Source organism: Hoplias malabaricus, chromosome 2, assembly GCF_029633855.1.
Source record: "Hoplias malabaricus isolate fHopMal1 chromosome 2, fHopMal1.hap1, whole genome shotgun sequence".
Classification (NCBI taxonomy): domain Eukaryota; kingdom Metazoa; phylum Chordata; class Actinopteri; order Characiformes; family Erythrinidae; genus Hoplias; species Hoplias malabaricus.
Window position 1 is genome coordinate 70481078 of NC_089801.1, and position 12882 is coordinate 70493959.

Below are 12882 nucleotides of genomic sequence, written 5' to 3' on the forward strand. Positions count from 1 at the left end.
GTGTGTGTTTGAGTGTGTGTGGTTGGGGCGGGGGGGGTCTTTTAAGAGGGTCCAATGAACCCACATTTAGAACCAGCCTTGAGATTTCTACCTATTTAAAAAACGATGCAGATGGAAGCGACACTCAATTTGTGGTGATCCCAAAGGCATTGAGGTTTTGTGATTTGCAGCCTCGTGTGTTGTTCACATGGCTACATACAATCAAATTCTCACCACAATGAAAAGTGAAGGACAAATTGCTGTTAAGCTGTATTAATGACTGAAGACGTACTGAATGTGTGGCTACAGTATTTCAGGAGTTTACAGTTTCTTTACCGAAGAAACAAGCTAAGAACCCTGTAGCATTCTACAAAGCAATGTAAGCTGGGCAGTCATTTAGCCAATGCTGACCATTACACTAACTAGGCATTCTAATGCAAGGTCAGCAACAGTGCACAGAGGCCATTTTTTCCCTCCCTAGTTGTGGAAGCTACAGTGAAGTAGATGAATTCATATTCGGCATTCAATTTTAAATCTCTAATAACTGTAATTACACATTAATAGTACACATGTATCTACTGGGTGATATATGTAGACAGTTCACAGTAATCTAGCTTGTGTGGAGCAACTTATATAATTAAATGTAATTTAATAGTACTCAATATGATACATATATGTCCACATGAATAACACTGAGGTTGATATAAATGTGTAATTACTATGATATTACTGATTACATTATTGTTACATTACTGTTGATGTCTAACTACTCTTATATAGAATCAAAACATAGTCAGATCCCTATGGATTACAATTTCTTTTCTGGAAACCAATGCCTTTCCAGTGCCCCACTAAAATAAAACTGACCACAGCGGCACAGCAATGAAAACGAGACCATTTTGAAATCTTACTCTCGTTACAAATCTCTGTAGTTTGTACACAGTCTGGAAAACAGACAGGATCCAATATCCACGTCACACCGAACACTTGGAGCATAAACATAAAACAGGATCGATCTGTTCCGTCGGGTCAATATCGCTACAAAAGGAACAATCAAAAAGGGTCACATATCTATCACTCCGGAACTTTCTATGATTGTTTATCTCTGTGGTATTTCATGCTGAAGTCATTTCATTATTTTCCCATCAATATTTCAAAGACATCTCCTCTGGAAATACTCAAGAGGCAAAAAATGACCCATTCATCACCACAACTGCCTCAATTTCTTGATAATGTCAACGCTCCAGTCCCATGGCTTGGACTCTGGATCCTCCAGGTTATTTAAGCGCAGTACACACTTAAAAAACGATGGTTCTACAAGGGGAAAGGTCCTAATAGTACCTTGAGCACTCAAAGAACTTTATGCATGGTTAGAGTTCCCTGGGCTTCTTCAGAATGATGGGAAATGGGCTATAGATGGTTCTATATTGCACCATTTAGAAAGAGTACAGCACATTCTGATTAAATCTTTAATCATGCAAAAAGCTCGAGATGCTATACAACCATTTTCTTTACCAAAGGACCCTTGTAGAACTGTCATTACTAAGTGCCAGTATTAAGTTTCTGCACAAACAAAATCTTCACCAGTAATGTTTAGCTCATCTGTTCTTGACGTATTCTGTCATCCTCTTCACAACAAGCAAGTCCCTGGTGGAGAATACTGATGGTCAGCCCTGTGATGAATGAACAGCACATGTATTTAAAGCAGAGTTTCACTGCACTGACGCAATATTTAATAAGGAAACAAAGTCGTTCCGAGTGGTTTGATGTCGAATTCTCCATTCTAGAGGAAATTACAGAGTCAGAATTGTTCACAGTGGTGTTGCTGGTCCCTGATGTCTGAATAGAAACCTGTAAATCCTGCTTTATAGAAGTCTCCACCATACAAATAGCTTTAAACCCCATCTAGCCAACAGCATGGTGAACTTCGATGAATCCTACACAGATATTTATTGTTTGTGAATGCCTGTACGGACCTTAAACTAGCTGCTTTCTCCAGTGAGTGTGCTTGTCGGGATATTCCTGCACGGATCAAATATATGTGTCTGTAATTCAGATGCAGTTGGAACCCTGCAACATTGCTACAATGTAAAATCCTCGTTCTTTATTCCCGGAAAGGACTCGGGGCATGTAAATCACATGTATTGATCATGCACATTTGGTTCACATTAGTGGATTGGATTTATAGCAGCAGGGTGGGTGGGTGGGGATGCTGAGTGGGCTTTGGTTCTGCAGCTCTTTAGCTTTAATGATTGAGCCCTACATACATCACTTGGGAATGTACTTTCTCATTTGTCCTCTAATCCCTTCAATAACAATGTTGTCCATCATTGACAGAAGGGGGGGGGTCTGAAAAGTGCTGATCCAGGATCAGTACCCTCAAATCTCATAGATTACTCATAATTAGTGCTTGCCATAGAAGCATACTGTTATTAATGCGATGCTAATCAACAGAAGCTATTTTCCCAACTAGAAATTAGGAGAATGCCAATATTAAAAGAGCAATTCTTATTCATATGAAACAGCAGTTATTTTTAATCCTAGTGACTCGGACCATGTGGGAGACCCCCTTTGCGGAGTGTCAACTGGGTCATTCAAAGACAACAAAGCACTTTGTTTTCCCCGCCTCATGTGAGTTGCAATTTATAGAAAAAAATAATAAAGAACTATTCATTAATATTGTTTTTGTTACTTTTTGGTGGTAAAAATGACTTATGACTTTAACCACGAGGAGGGTCGCAGATCAGCTCCAAAGAAAGGAGCATCTGTGCCATGGTCAAAGCAGGTGCTGTCCCCCAGCAATCTTCCAAGAATGTGAGGCTGAAGAACGAACTTCATCTGCATTTTGCGGCACAATCTGAGCAGTGATCAGACAGAAGATAACCGTTCTCGTGAGAAGTTGATTGCTGAAGCAAAGCGAGGCTGCAATAACGCACTCACTGAGAGACTCGCATTAAACTAAACCTGTCCTGGGAATTGGAGTTTCCCGACCATTTTACAGCAGTACATTTCTTAAGTAGCAGTGGTCATGAGAGAAAACAAAGAACACACACAAAAAAAAATTGCTTCCTCTCCTCTCTGGTGCTGGAAACATCCCTGGATGCCATTAAAGTCCATAAAACAGAGTAAACTCCAGGAAGCATTTGCACAAAGAATATTTGCTGTGCTCTCCAAAGCTCGGATATTTATGAAGCTGCTAGACCTCAAATGGGACTCGAGGTCCCTGGGCAAACGACAGCTTTCATACAATGTTTATTGCCAGGTTGCTGTAATGCAGACTCTTGAGTTCTTGGACTCCATTTTAAAACCTGCACAATAACCCTGTAGTGTGGTTAAATAATCTCTCATGAGGGGCTATTATGTGTTATGATTAGGACCCACTTGGAACATTGGAACATTGCTGTGAGGATTTGAGGGCCTTCAGCCATAAGTAATCAGGTAAAGCTCTGTATGTTTAGAGAACCCAGCTCTACTTTTCTCAAGTCTAATTTTAGGGAAATTCACTCCTGTAGCCAACTCTTGTGATTGTGATTGTGTGGCTATCATTTTATTTCATACTTTTCTATAGAGATTGTAAACGATGTACTTTTACATGGAGAAAAGTGTGTGTGTGGGGGGGTAATGGTTCAGAAAATTACTACATTAATTTAGGATATGGAGTCCACCAGCCCATAAACTAGAAAGCAAGACAGCCAAGTCAGTTTTTTGTGGGCTGCCGAAGTCAGAAAACATGAAAAAATTAGTTTTTCAGATTTTTGTGCTTTTTCTCTCAGCGTGCTGGGGTGTTACACTTGTCCCTCCTCGTGTGAACCTCTCTAATCACAAGAGCGAGACAAAAAAACAAAGCATCACACAAACAGCAAGCATAGAGATACGAGTACTGATTAAATATGGAGAAAGCGAGAACGGAGCAGAAAGAGAACAGAGCGAAAATGTCTAAAATACAGAGCTTCTGCTCCTCACTCCTCAATCTTGGACTCTTTTGCTGAACTGAGCTGTGGCTCGTTCTCATCTAAAGAAACAGGAGCCGGAACCCGCCATTATGTTTAGATCCGGGAGAACACTGCTGTGGGGATTGATCCTTGTGGTGTTTTGAACAAAGCAGGACACAGAGCTTTCATTAAAACCCCAGAAGTGTAGAAAAACATGGCTTAATATGTCCCATTTAAAGTAGCCAAATCACTAAAATAACAGTGGTCAAACTTCTGGATAAACAAAGTTAAACATGAAAGGCAAATCCAGCTGACAGTCCCTGATTGGGACTGTCTTCGCATCCTGGCCTTTTCCTTTCATCATTGTCTGGAATCTGTATTCCCATGAATATGGTAATGAGCATTTCACACTGCTAACTTCAGTCAAAGCAGAAAGACCTTGATATGAAGCTAAAATACTTTCCAAAGCAGGAAAACAAATACAGGACTTCCACCAAAGCCTTCAGCCAGTGGTTTTGACCATGGATTGTGTCAGACAGACCAGGACAGCACCAGGGAGCTGCATCAATTAGCTTTGAACTGAGCATCGCTACATGCCAAAGGAGGGTGTACTCCACAGTTGCAAGCACCTGTCTCGTAATTCAAGTTAAAAATAGATGAAAGCAAGTCATCTTTTGCAGCTGCTGCTCTGTAGTGGAGCTAGGTCACTAGAAAGAGGGTCAACTTAAACTGGGGTTACACTACACAACTTTTAGCCCGATTTCCAGTTGGGCCTGGTCTGTGCTAGTTGGCTCTACTTTGCAGACTCTGGTGCAGTCGCAGCTGACAGTCGGGGGAAAGTCTTGTAATATGTGAGGGGCTCAGACTATTCCCAGCATAGCAAACGTTTGGTTTTTTTGACCCGACTTTGGGCGTAGTTGTGTGGTGTAAACTCTCAGCCAACTCAATGCTCAATGAGTCCCTTCTACAGCCAATGAGAACTGAGAACACAGGTGCGTACAGAGGAGCTCTGAGCACTACAGGACAGACTAAATGGTAACAGATTACATAGAGCTGAATGCACATGTCCCGGAATAATGAGTATTACCTGTAGGACATTATAGGTGAGCCACAACCCAGACAGCGAGCATTTATCTGTCCACTGCCATAAAAATGCTGGCACACCACCGACTGTAGACCACTGCTGGTCCACCATCGGACCCCTCAGATTACTGTCCTGTACAGGATATAATCTCCTCAAACAGATTTGACATTCACAGAGACTTTTATTCTGGAAAACAAACCAATACAAATACTACCAACAACTCTGAGAGATATAATAATGAGTATAATCCTGATATAAAATGATTAAACGCTGAAAATGTTGACACTGTGCTGGATTAAAATTACATACTAATCTAATTTACAAAGAATAAGAAAATAACCTAATGAATGAAAAATTAGTCAATTGGACTGTGAATGGAAAAAGTGCTCAAATGTGAAATTTTATTCGGTTTAATCACCGGTAGTCCACCCAGAAGACGCTATGCAAAATGCCGGTGGACTTCCAACTCTGCCCTGAGTGGACCAACTGTGGTCCACTATCTCCTTGCTCTCTGGGAAACCACGCCACTAAAGCCTTTATTTCAGGTTTATTCTATTTTCTATTCCACCTTAAATGACTCAGCACTGTGAGGCGCACTAACGCCAACGTTTCTGAAACATTTAAAGTGGAACGTCGCCTAAAGTACGTGTTATTCTTATAGTCTCCAGCCCCCTCTGCAACGTGTAAAGACCGCGCTGATCTAGTCTTCCCATCCACGACCCAGAGACAATTTTTTTACGTATTTTTCTTTGTGGAGCTACACAGATAACAGCGCAAACAATAACCGCAACGAGTTGTTTGTGTGTGTTTCCGAGGAAACGTCTTTAGCTCAGGAGTTTGGGGTTGTGTAATGTGTGCCTGACATTTTCCCAGTCTCCATAAAAAAGTCGTGTAGTGGGAAATACCCAGTCTGTTTATAATCTGCCCCAACTTTAAAAGTCATGTAGTGTCTCCAGGGCTTAAGCATGCTAGCAAAAGCACAGCAGTTTCTTCACCACTAAACCAAACCAATGCCACACTCAAAAGTTGGTGTGTCTCAATACCTCAACAGCCACCTTGTTACATACTCCGTATATTTAGCAGCCATGCAGGCAGCATTTTAAGACTAAATCTAATCTCATTGTTTTTTTTTTAACTGGCATCACAATGGATCATGTAGCTACGACTACCTCCTTTTATGTCATGCCAAAATAGTAGCCCGTTTTGGATCGGTCATTTTGAGTCCCATTTGAATTTTCTTGTCCTATAACACTAAGTTGTATATACAGGGGTTGGACAATGAAACTGAAACCCCTGTCATTGTAATGTGGGAGGTTTCATGGCTAAACTGGAGCAGCCTGGTGGCCAATCTTCATTAACTGCACATTGCACCAGTAATTGCACATGTGCATCCAATGGTTCAAACATTGTGTCCTGAAGACGGTGCCGTGTATCAGGACGACAATGCACCAATACACACAGCAAGACTGGTGAAAGATTGGTTTGATGAACATGAAAGTGAAGTTGAACATCTCCCATGGCCTGCACAGTCACCAGATCTAAATATTATTGAGCCACTTTGGGGTGTTTTGGAGGAGCGAGTCAGGAAACGTTTTCCTACAGCAGCATCACGTAGAGACCTGGCCACTATCCTGCAAGAAGAATGGCTTAAAATCCCTCTGACCACTGTGCAGGACTTGTATATGTCATTCCCAAGATGAATTGACACTGTATTGCCCGCAAAAGGAGGCCCTACACCGTACTAGTAAATTATTGTGGTCTAAAACCAGGTGTTTCCGTTTCATTGTCCAACCCCTGTATATATATATATATATATATATATATATATATATATATATATATATATATATATATATATATTCAAAGGTGAAATGTAGAAAACCAATGCTAGTCGATGTTGAACAATAATGCCAAACTTTATTATTACTAAAGCTAGCTGCAAGCACATGCTAGTTTTGGCAGTGCAACAACAAGACTATAACTGTATCGTTATGAAAAGTAGAGTATGAGTATCAGGCTCCTTTAAGTAAAACTTAAGGGTAGTTTTTGGAAATAATTCACAAAGATTTTACAGCAGCAGTTTGAAGCAGCATTTGAGGCTAATGAATGGAGACCAGCACTGGGGTGTTTAGCCTGATGTCAATTCATCTGCTTTCAGTCAGAAATAGCAATGCTAGCACTCTGGTCTGAAGTGTTCGGAACTAAACTGCAGATGTTTATAGCTCTGGGATGATGACCTCCGAGTGGCAGTTCCTTCTGTCAAATATTGTCATATACTTGATACATATAATTAGCTATCTGCTCAGAGGTGTGACCACAAGTGTCTGGACACTGTCACGGACAGCCGGGAAGGTCTGGTCTTGTCCCTCATTTATCTTCAAATGAGATAAAGGCAGAGAGAGGCGTAGAGAAGTCTGGAACGTTCTGCCTAGTGAAGGCTACACGACACATATATAAGCCTCTCGTTTCATCTGATACACACCCACACAAACCTTTACAAACCCTTCCTGCAGTAGGGTCACTTTATCAGAAATATCATCAGCATTAGGTCACTGTGAATTACGCTAGAATCAAAGTCAGACCCAAGGTCACTGAATATAGGTGGGTTGACCTGGCACCACAGTAGGTGTGAGGTGACTTCATGACAGTTCACATGTATTAAATCCACCTCATAGACGTTTGCGTTGGCTTATGTCATCTGCCACGTCGAGATTACGCAGGCAAGGTGTACCCTTATTAGCGCTGGCCTTTTATAGTGTGTTACCAGCCATGTCCACCCACCCGGCATCCTGTCTCAGAGCTAAACGGCAACAGGAGGAGCGAGAGGAGAAGAGAAGATAGCCTCCACTGGCCGTGCGATAGCCGCCGTCGATAGCTCATGCGAATTTCAATGAAGGCTCAGCCACTTCATTTGCATTTTAATTATTATAAAGGATCTGGTGGAGGGCAAGGTTAAGGGAGGCTCCTTTGTGAAGAAGGAGAGAGACACACTGTTGGTGACACTGACCATTCGGAGCAAGGGAGTGGGAGCGAAAAAGCAAGAAACAAACCGTAAAAAAAAAAACATAGCTGACCTTTGGGTGAACTTCACGGAAGAGAAGTGCTAGTTCCGCTGCCGCAAATGCACCTGCTTTCACCCAGCGAGTGGAAGAGCCAGCTAGAATTTTTATCTTTCTTCAACCAGTGCTTTCGCTCTCTCTCTCTCTCTCCCTATTACTCTCGCTCTCTCTTTCTCTCTGGTGCGTCTGCTTGCTCTTCATTCTTCTAGTGACTGGCCAAGTGTGGACAGGGTCCCCAGAGAGCCACGAGTGAATGGAGAGGGGAGATTTATTCAAAGGTGACACTGGCAAGAATACACAGGCCAACCTGTGATCCAGTGAGAGAGAGACTGAGAGAGCAAGAGATGGTTGGACCCTACATACACTCATATGCAAATGTTTGGGTACCCCTGGTGAACAGACGTCTGTGTATAATGTAAATGAAATATATTTCGTGAGAAGAATGTTATTTTGAGTGTTCTCAGTTCTATTTCAAACTATTTTTTCAGGATGTACAGTGAACATGTTTGAGGCCTGGGCAATGGCACCACTACTGTTCATTCATTCATCTTCTAAAGACGCTTTATCCCTATTCAAGTTCACAGCGGGTCCACAGCCGACCCAGAATCACTGTACGCAAAGCAGTCACACACATATCTGTGGATAATTCACATAGCCAATCCACCTAGTAACGTGTGTTTTGGATTGTGGGAGGAAACCCTCGCGTACACTGGGAAACTAGGACCCTGAGATCCTGGGAACAGTGTGGCTAACAGTCACTGATTCTATTTGCTTTTGTATCAATTACCAAACATATTTGAAAACATCCTATATGGAATAATGTAGAGTAATATGCAAATTAATGCCTTTTTAAGTGAGTCCAGTAGAGGATGTTGTAGCCAGTGTCCAGGCAGAAACTCACTACAACATGTCGCTTGACCCGAGGCGCCCAAACGTTTGCATACAAAAACATGGACCCTCGTGACCAGGAAGTGGACGTGATAAGACATCTCCGTAGCGTTTAAAGTAATTGGACGACTGTGTGCAATAAGGAATCAACAGGATGCAGCCCCCTGTTGGGAACGATAGAGGACTGTTTAAGGGCCATAACAAGCCTTATGGGATGGGATCAGTATGGTCCAGCGCAGATGAAAAATAGATGGTCCCCTGTAGGACATTAACTGATAAGAATACAATCATCACCAATCTTCCAGGGGATGGCGGGGTCAGTTCAGGGTCATTTTATGAAGCTTGCCTTGGGGTCAGAAACACAACAACAGAGCTTTTTCAGGTATCTTCCATGTGGCTGAGAGCTGTACTATGCAAAATGCTAATATTAACCCCGCGAACCCTAGACTAGTGTGAAAAGGGCCTGACAAAGTATGCAGAGCAACCGATGGACTACAGTGGATAACATGGACAGGAGTTTGTCGTCCCCCCCCCAACAGTAGCTACTCTTTTTGAGGAGCACGTACCCCAGATTTCAGAATATGAATATGAATGAGGTCAGATACAGATGTTCAAAGATTAGTTCTGTAACACACACACACACACACACACACCACTCCAACTCACCCAACGTACCAGACGGAGGTCCATCACTCCAGATGTGGGCCTTTATACCCCTTTAGCTGACGCTTGGTCTTGACCTTAGCTCATAGCACAGATTATAAAAGCTGTGTGCGCACATCTGGAATGATGTCAGTAAAAGAGATGTTCTAAAGAGAACCTGATGTGAATTGAGAGTCGTTTTTTTTGTGGAATGTGTGTTCAGCGTTAAACTAATTTCAGCTGAAGAGTGGGCACCAACATGAGGATCCATGCGGCATTTAAGGGGTTAAAGGAGCAGTGCGTTGGGGACTAGAGAGGAGATGTCCTCCCTTTTTTCTTCCACCTTTCATCCCCTTCCCTCTCTCACCCCTACCCCCCTCAGCCGAGAGGAGAGGAGGGGAAGGAAAAGGAAAAAATAAAAAGCACGCGCGCGCGTGTATGCAGATGTCCACAGTACCACCTTGCGGCTCAGTGGCGAAGTGGAGGGAAGGTGGTTGGCGCGCGCGAGCCAGACCCAGCGAGAGGACGTTTTTAGGAGCGAAACCCACGGTCCCAACTCCAGCTGCCCCCTCTCTGCTCCTGCACGCGCACGGTCTGCTTCGCGTGAGTGTACTTGCCCTAAGGCTGTTCGGCGAGGGGTAGCTTCACTACTGTTGCCCCAGATGAAGCCCCCCCTCACACACACCCATCCCCAAATACAGGCAACAAGCACAACAACTACCTCGCCTCGCGCGCTCGCACAGCCAACGCCTGGAGTCCCGATACTGCGCCAGTTGCACGTGCATGCGCCGGTCTTTCCAATGATGCGCCAAGCACGAGCGCGTTGATCTCCACACTGAGCGTGTCGCACGCGCTGAAACTGGCCACAGGTCTCAGCCGTGGACACTACTTCTACTAGTCACGCCGCTCTTCACTCTTTCCGCGGACCGGAGGCGCTCGGGAGCAGAGACCCACGCGCCGTTTGGTCGCCGCTCGAGCGACTGTTAGGAAGCAAAGACGGGAACAAGAGCTCGCGCAAAAACACGTCCGAACACAGCGGGATGAGGGGTTGTGGGGAGGGGGGGGGGTACTTTGTTTTGGAAGAGAGCAACGACCCGCAATGAAACAGACGTCCGAGAACAGACCTTTTACACACACACACACACTTTATACACACACACACGCCTCTCTTACCTTGGCCACATCTGCATCGCGCGCGTTCGTTTTCCCCCCTCGCGCCGCCGACTTCATCCAGGGGGGGATGTGATGCGGAGCAATAAAACCCAGCAACAAAAAAGGAGGAGGATGAAATAAAAAAAATAATACAAACTCCACCGTGCCTCCCCCTCCTTCTGCACTCCTCCCTCCTTCCAGCGGACAACACAAAAACAGAGAGAGGCAGAGACACACAGGAGGAAGAATCCGAGCGCTGTTGCAGTCCGATGAAGAGAGAGAGAGAGGTTTGGGGACACTCCCGGGGCTGCTTGCTGCTCAGGAGCAGATTCACATCGAGGAAGAGGAGGAGGAGATGAGAGAGAGAGAGAGAGAGAGAGAGAGAGAGAGACCAGTCGCACAACCCTTCCTCACTTTCTCTCGCCCTCATTCTCTCTCTCTCTCTCATTGGACTGCGCTGAGTGAAATTTACAAAGCCCACAGCCAATAGCTTGCCGCATTCACTCCATCACCGTTAACCAGCTGCGTAACACTTTCCTAACTTCACACACACACGGTAGAGAGAGAGAGAGAGAGAGAGAGAGAGAGAGAGAGAGAGAGAGAGAGAGATCGCCCCGTGGCCCCCGGTTGCGCAGGGCTCATTTAAGGACATGGCGTTTGTTTGTTTTCCTTTTGGAATTCCGTTCACTTCCCAAAGCCATGGTCTTCAGCTCAGCCTGGAGAAACAGAGGGACGCGGATCCGTGAGATAAATAAATAAATAAATGAAATTCCTCCCCAGAAGTTCGGTTCACCTGCCCTGACTCCTCCGAGGCTCGCTGGAGATGATTGGTGAAGCCAAGCAGCTGGAATGAAATCCTGGAGGGGAGTTTCACTTTGACTTTCTCTCCCTCTCACAGTGAATATAAACTAGAAGGAGAACTCCACTGGGTTTTTCCCCAAATTTCAGTCCGATTCAGATTTTAAGACAAAAGTATATCAGAGCGTTTGGACGTGAAAGGCTTCACCGCACAGGTGCTGAGCGACTCTCTACAGTGGAACTGACAGGAGCCAGGCATCATGACACATCCACAGCCATTTTCTTTACACACTAATGAACCCACACGTCTCGTGAGATGCGTGTTTGATGTTTATAACGTTCAAACCCTGCGTGCATCCCTCCACCGAGAGCCATTCACCCCACTGGGTTCTAAATGGACCTCCCCACTGGTGTTCCTCAGCACTGCGGGGGTCCATGCTCTCCCGGCTTAATGAAGACAGTGCGCATGCGCAACGCGGCACATGCGTACAGCGATGTGTAGCTCACGTGCGCCTGTGGACGGCTGTGATAGGGGTTGTCACGCGCGCGCGCTCGCGCACGCCAAAGATCAAAGGCCGCAGCGCGCAGATGAAACTCGTCGCCTCGAGCCTCGCAAATGGATTCCGCGCGGCAGCGAAGGGGGGGAGGAGGGGGTCGACGTGGGCGTGACGTATGGCCCGAGAGAGCGAGAATGAGAATGTGTGGTCTAAGAGTGTAACTGCGGGTGTTGTGTGTGGGAGAGAGCGAGCGAGAAACTGAATGTGGTGTTTGTGTGTGTGAGAGAGAGTGTAAATGTGTGTGTGTGTGTGAAAGAGAGAGAGAGAGAGAGAGAGAGGTTAAACGTTAAAGGATTCCTCTTGGTTGATAGAGTTGTATTCAGCTTTGGATCAGCTGAGGAAAAGATGTAGCAGCATTTAGATCAGAATAAGGCCTGAGAGATCTTCATTGCTCCGTTTACAGGCTCAGAAACTCAAGACCCTCCTGGTGGATCCTGACCCCTGCCCAAACCTACCGGGGACCAATGACCTTGAATTGAGGAAATTGGCTGGAAATAAAATCCTTCCAACGAGCCCAGGCCCATCTCCGGGACTTCCTCAGAGTCGGCCATGCCTGGTACAAGTCCAGTGGGCGGTGTCAAGGGGACATCCTTAACAGATGCCTGAGCTACATCAAGGAGCACTAGCTGTACTCCAAGCTCCTCCCAGATCGCCTACCTCCTCCTACAATCCCAGCAGCCCACCAGTGAAAACTAATCTCGGCCGCTTTTAGCCCCAATCTCATACTTCCAGCAATTTGCCCAATGCTCCCATGCATAGGTAAGAACTGCTTTATGTCTCAGCTCCCACTT

The 12882-nt window shown here is 45.0% G+C and overlaps 1 protein-coding gene across 2 annotated transcripts in view; it reads right to left on the bottom strand.

Moving 5' to 3' along the window:
• nlgn4xa (neuroligin 4 X-linked a) overlaps window positions 1-10986 on the bottom strand; it is a 116054-nt gene extending 105068 nt beyond the window's left edge. For both annotated transcript variants that reach the window (XM_066661324.1, XM_066661326.1), the window contains exon 1: window positions 10758-10986. The gene's annotated coding sequence lies outside the window, so the exon portion shown is untranslated. The remainder of the gene's footprint in view (window positions 1-10757) is intronic.
• Between the last annotated feature and the right edge of the window lie 1896 nt (window positions 10987-12882).